Source organism: Lampetra fluviatilis, chromosome 61, assembly GCF_964198595.1.
Source record: "Lampetra fluviatilis chromosome 61, kcLamFluv1.1, whole genome shotgun sequence".
Lineage (NCBI taxonomy): Eukaryota > Metazoa > Chordata > Hyperoartia > Petromyzontiformes > Petromyzontidae > Lampetra > Lampetra fluviatilis.
Window position 1 is genome coordinate 4,125,324 of NC_136335.1, and position 6,000 is coordinate 4,131,323.

Genomic DNA, 6,000 nt, shown 5'->3' on the forward strand with positions numbered 1-6,000 from the left:
GTCACACGGCGTCACAAAAAGTCAGACCCCCCCCCCCCTCAAATATGACGTCACAAAGCTCTGCCCCCCCCCCCAAAACCATATTTCCATTTTGAAAATAAAACGCGCTTCAAATCGCTTTAAACGACTCTTAGGTTTTTTTCGGTAAAGTCACGTAGGTAAAAAAAAATAATTAAAATTAATAAAAGTAATAATATAAGTAAAATAAAATTATATTTTACTTTTATTAACTTTAATTTTATTTTTTACCTACGTGACTTTACCGAAGAAACCTAAGAGTATGGATCCTTGCAGTCACGAAAGCTTCAAATCGCTTTAAACTATTGTCATTGTGGTGCGTATTTAATGTGGCGCTGCACTCTGATGCTGTAGGAGTGTTGTTATAACAATTAGTGTTGTTAGAACAATTCTATATTGATTTAAAGTTGCGTATTTTTATGTGACGTCACATTTCTCAACCCCCCACTCGTCACACATCGTCACAAAGGTCTGACCCCACCCCCCCCCCCCCTAGGTGCGTGACGTCATTTATGGACGGCCCTAAGCGCTTAGCCGCACCTGGACCGAACGTTTTCGTGTCGCGTGCACTGCGGTGCGGCTCGCGGTGCTTCGTCTACGACTGTCAAAACATCCTCGTCGGATTCATCTTCTTGGCTCTTTCGATAAAGTCACCACGTAGAAGGGAAATAATAAAATAATATAAATATAAAAAATTTTAATTCTCACGTATAGACTACAACACAAGCAATCGTCATCAGGTGTGAAATCTACAGCAAGAATTTTTATTTTATTTTCTTGCTGTGGATTTCACACCTGCTGATGATTGCTTGTGTTGCAGTCGAAACGTCGTGAGAATTTTTATTGTTGAATATTTTTATTATTTTATTATTATTTCCCTTCTACGTGACTTTACCGAAAGAACCAATAATATGATTCCCTTTGATTCTCGATTGTTAAAAAGTACATTGTTAATACATAGGGTTTGATGAAAGCAAGTAAGTTGCAACTTCCGTGCCCGTGTAAATGTGTTTAATTATTTACCTACAAAATAAAATCTGGCCATGTCTCGCACCCCAGGTTAAGAACCACTGAGCTAATGACTTATTCCCTTACTCGTTCTCTGCAATATTGACGCTTTTGTTGTGTTGCTGTGCTCACGTACCGGGCTCATCCGAAAGTCTAGTCTATTAGTGACATAAACATTTTTTTTAACTAAAACTTTTTAAAAAACACGCTTTAATGAAATGTACTGTCCGAGCTGCCCCTCTCCCTGCCCCTTCCCCCATCGCCCCTCCCCTCCTTCCACATCCCCCGCCCCTGGGCGTGGCTCCCCTCGGCTTGCCGTGACGTAAGGGGCCACGTGGTGATTTACAGCCAACGTGAGGTTGAGCGTGGACAATTAGAACCGTGAAAAAGATTGTTTAAAAATAGTTATTTGAATGATAGAATATAGTCTTGTCATCGGTATGACGTAAGTATTCCAAGTTTGCAGTCGATAGCACATTGGGAAGTGGGTAAAAATTGAGTTGAAAGATTTGTTGAGGATACGACAACAGACGGAGCGAGTGAAATAAAAGCGTGTAATTAAATAAAAGCGTGTAATTAAATAAAAGCGTGTAATTAAATAGCAAGCAGGGAGGTTGTCCACCGGCTTGCAAGTCTGTTGTGTGGCCACGCTGTCCACGGAGAGACCGCCTATTTTTACTATTTTATTTATCGGTTAAAAACCCAGAGCTATTAGCTTGTTTTCAGAGGCGACACATTGATGTTGGGCATTTAGTCTAGCCAGAACACATTCTTGCGGAGGGAGCCGGTAGGAACGTTGGGTTGCTAGGTCACTGGCCAGGGTCAACGGCGGCGTGGTGTATTCCGCAAATATGGCCGACTGTGAGGGCGGGCACAAGCCGGCGTGAGTAGGTTAAACGTTGAGTTTTATAAGGGCACCACGGGGTGACCAGCCCCTCCCCACCCAGCCCCTCCCTCCCCACCCAGCCCCTCCCTGCACGACAGACGGACGGACACAATAATCCCCTGTGGGCTGGTGTAACCAGGAGGTTCCTACCAGTATAATCTAAACCAGTGTTTCTTAACGTTGAGGGCAAAACCGAAATCCACGCGATCACAGGAGGGAGAACATGCGAACTCCAGAAATACAGGCGTCAGGGTCGAGATCGAACTCACATTCTCCCGAGTACCAGGCGAAGAAAATGTACGTGTAGAGGAGTAGAATGGGGACGTGACGTCAGGTGTGCCGTTCAGTGCGATGACGTCACGCCTCCTAGGGTACTTAAGGGATACATACTCTTAGTTCTTTCGGTAAAGTCACGTAGGTAAAAAATATGAAATTAATAAAAATCACGACGTTTCGGAGTCAACACAAGTCTCCGTCATCAGGTGGGACCGTCACAGCCAGATTTGCTGCATCCACCTGATGACGGAGACTTGTGTTGCCTCCGAAACGTCGTGATTTTTATTGTTTTCTTTTTTATTAATTTAATTTTTTACCTACGTGACTTTAGCGAAAGAACTAAGAGTATGAATCCTTGCAGTCACGAAAGCTTCACATCTAGAAATACTTAAGGGATACCCCGTGACGGGAGCGGGGTCACTGTGGGAACGGGTAAAGTAAGCAGGGTGAAGAGTGAACCAGGGGTAGAGAGAGGGATCGAATAGGGAGTCTGGGGAGAAGCCGGTGGTAGCCGTAGAGGTGCTTCTCTAGATGTGAAGCTTTCGTGACTACAAGGATTCATATTGTTGGGTTTTTTCGGTAAAGTCACGTAGGTAAAAAATTATAATGAATAAAAGTAAAATAAAATCACGACGTTTCGGAGGCAACACAAGCTTCCGTCTTCAGCGTGCTGTGACGGTTCCACCTGAAGACGGAAGCTTGTGTTGCCTCCGAAACGTCGTGATTTTTATTTTATTAATTTTAATTTCTTACCTACGTGACTTTACCGAAAAAACCTAAGAATAGGTGCTTCTCTCTCCGCTCGGTGGAGTCGGCAGAGTCCACGATCCGACACGAGACCGGAGCTAGCCGGCAGGGACCCGGACTCAGAGGAGGACCCCTAGCCCCTGGGAGTTGTGTACCCTGCTGTGTAATATTGATAAGCTTTAATAAACCTTGGCGGAAGCCCTTAACTTACCTGCGTCTACGAGTACGTCCGTCGGAACTTCTCTACATATGTACAACTTCTTTCGCACCGTACATTGCCAACCGTGCTAATGGGAACGCGGTGGCGAAATAACATCTCGCCACCACGGAGTGTGAAGGATTGAGAGGCAGTGAACACGCACACACACACCACAGCTATTAAAATGAAGATATTTATTCCGCTCATTGTGCAGGAGATGTAACATTGCTTCAACAGCAGCAGCTAAACCGTGCAATGGCTCTAGCGTTGTCAGCAGCAGCAGCAGCTTAGTCCGCGAGGCAGAGACGGCATTAATACCACCCCACACGGGCAGCCCACGAACGTTCATTACCACTCGCTGTTTACCCACTGCTGATTTAAGGCTATCTCCTGCGCATGGGCTGCTCTCGTTTTATCAAATGTCCACAGTGGTCGTCCTCTCATTCGGCTGCCATTCCATCATCAGTCTTGTCCATCATCTCTTCTTATAGAGTGGTGTGTTCTGCCCAAGCCAACACTTTCGTCCTGACAGATAAGACTAATTGAATCCCCTACACGTCCCTGGCCACGTGTTCATTATTACGACGTACATTTACCCAGGAAAGCCTCAGCCCAAGTTTGCAGGTAATTTTGCAGCATTGGGATGTTTGGCCAATACCAGTTACATTATTTACATGTGGGAGGAAACCCGTTTGGAAGTGGTAAAGAACACACAAACTCCATACGCAGAAATGCGCCCGAATCTGGAATCAAACCGAGGGTCTTCTTGTTGCGAGACATGAATGTAACCACTGCGCCACCCTGTCACCCCTATAGACCATCTCGTTCCAGAGGGACTATGGCACCCAAGTTGTACACATTTACAACAGGTGTGGTGCTCACACACCATACCTATTGGTTATAAGCAGTGGTGGAAAGTCCCAGTATGAAACCCATTTGTCCCGCAGTCCATTTTCATTACTGCTTCCCCTCTGCGGAGGAAGAGGAACGGTTCCAGCCGTGGCCTGTTCGGTGTACGGAGTCGTGCTGGTGTGGTTCCGAAAAGTGCCGGTTGGCAAACACGGTCATATACCGGCACATTTCCACCACTGTTCATAACAATCAATATAAACAAATTCAAATGATTGCATGATCTTCTTGGCTCTTTCGGTAAAGTCACGTAGAAGGGAAATAATAAAATAATAAAAATAAAACATAATAAAATACAAATAAAATGTTTTATTTGTATTATTTCCCTTCTACGTGACTTACCGAAAGAACCAAGAAGATGAATCCCTGATTGCGTTAGTGTGAGCACAATAGTAACACAGTCCGCGTGGCTTTGAGATGGGGGTTTGGTTCTACCGGCATGGATTCGGCAGAATACTTGGTTGACTTAATAATACTCCACAGTCGTCCAAATTATCTGGCCGTCTTTAAAACCCATGCCAGGCGGTGATGGCGATGCACGTCAACCTTTAAACAAACACTGTGGAAACGAGCTTTGGTGGATCGGACAAATGTTGCCAAACTCCATTCCCACGGGCATCGACTCAATACCCCAGCGTGCCATGCAGATTGCAATTCAGCAAAGTGTAGACTAACATTATCTGTCCCTTCTGATTAGGATAGTGCTGCCCCTATCATGCGTGGGTTTCCTCCCACATGTATAAACACTAATTGGCTGAAAACAACTTAATATACAGAGAACTGCAGAACTGTTGTAGCTGGCTCAACGCCCGGTAGCCTTTCAGCTTGGTCTGTCTCCTCAGCGATTGTGAGATGCAATTTCCATGAACGACGTTATCTAAAAGGATCATTAGATTTTGTTTTAGAGGGCCGTCAATCAACCCCAAGGCACTGCGAAGGACCTCATCCCTCAATTCGATCGCCACTCTATGCCACCGAACCACGACTCTTCTGTCAGATCGCCGTTTTTCCGCTGCACGTCACGCAGCAGCAGCAGCATCATCATCAAATTCGACACTTTTAAAAGACAGATGAAGGCCTTGTATCTGTTTCGTGGGGCGTATGAGGAACTGAGCCTGGCTCCGTGGAGCCTTCGCGTCACGACCGTGAATTTGCCTTTTCGTGAAAATGTACGCATTATAAATTGCTTTATTATACAACGAACGTTCTGTCACCTCAGGTGGCAATACAAGTGAAATAATAACATGCGAACTGGGTCCATGAACTGGCTGGAATGTAGGATGTATGGGGCTCCTGCAGGCCGGCAGACAGGGCAGCCCCCACCCAGTGGATCCGCTCTCTCTCCACCCCGGTGCTCACACGGGGCTAACGCCACAGCGGCGATGATCTACACACGAGGCCAAGGACCCAAACCCACACGATGCGTTGAAGATGAATATGGGACTTCCCGAAACGCGCAAAATAAATGATACAAGACGGGTAAATATGAAATTTAAAACGTTAAAAGCCGATAAATAGCATAAAAATTATTTTAAAAACATGCAAATCCTCGTTATCCACAGATTCTGCTCTGGTACAAGCCCTCAATCACACAGCTGCAAGGAGCCCATTTTTAAATCCATTTATATTAAGTTCGCTTGCTTGCTTATGACCGTGCAAATCTTTCGGTCGTTTTTTAACCCACTTCCCGTGATCCAATCGAGCTGACATTTTCCACACAGACTCGTTGTGCGTGACAATTAATGTTCGTGAAATTTTTTTCCAAAATTTTACACTTTTTAGGACAAAAATATTATATTTAATTACCAATTGCTTAATGGTGCAAAGCAATCATCTGACCCATAGGTGGCAGCCATCTCAAGCCAGAGGACGAGAGGACTCAAGCCGCCACGCATATAAAGGATTTATAGTGAAAAACTTTGTTTTTACGGGTTATACTTGTTCCCTGGCCACTCAA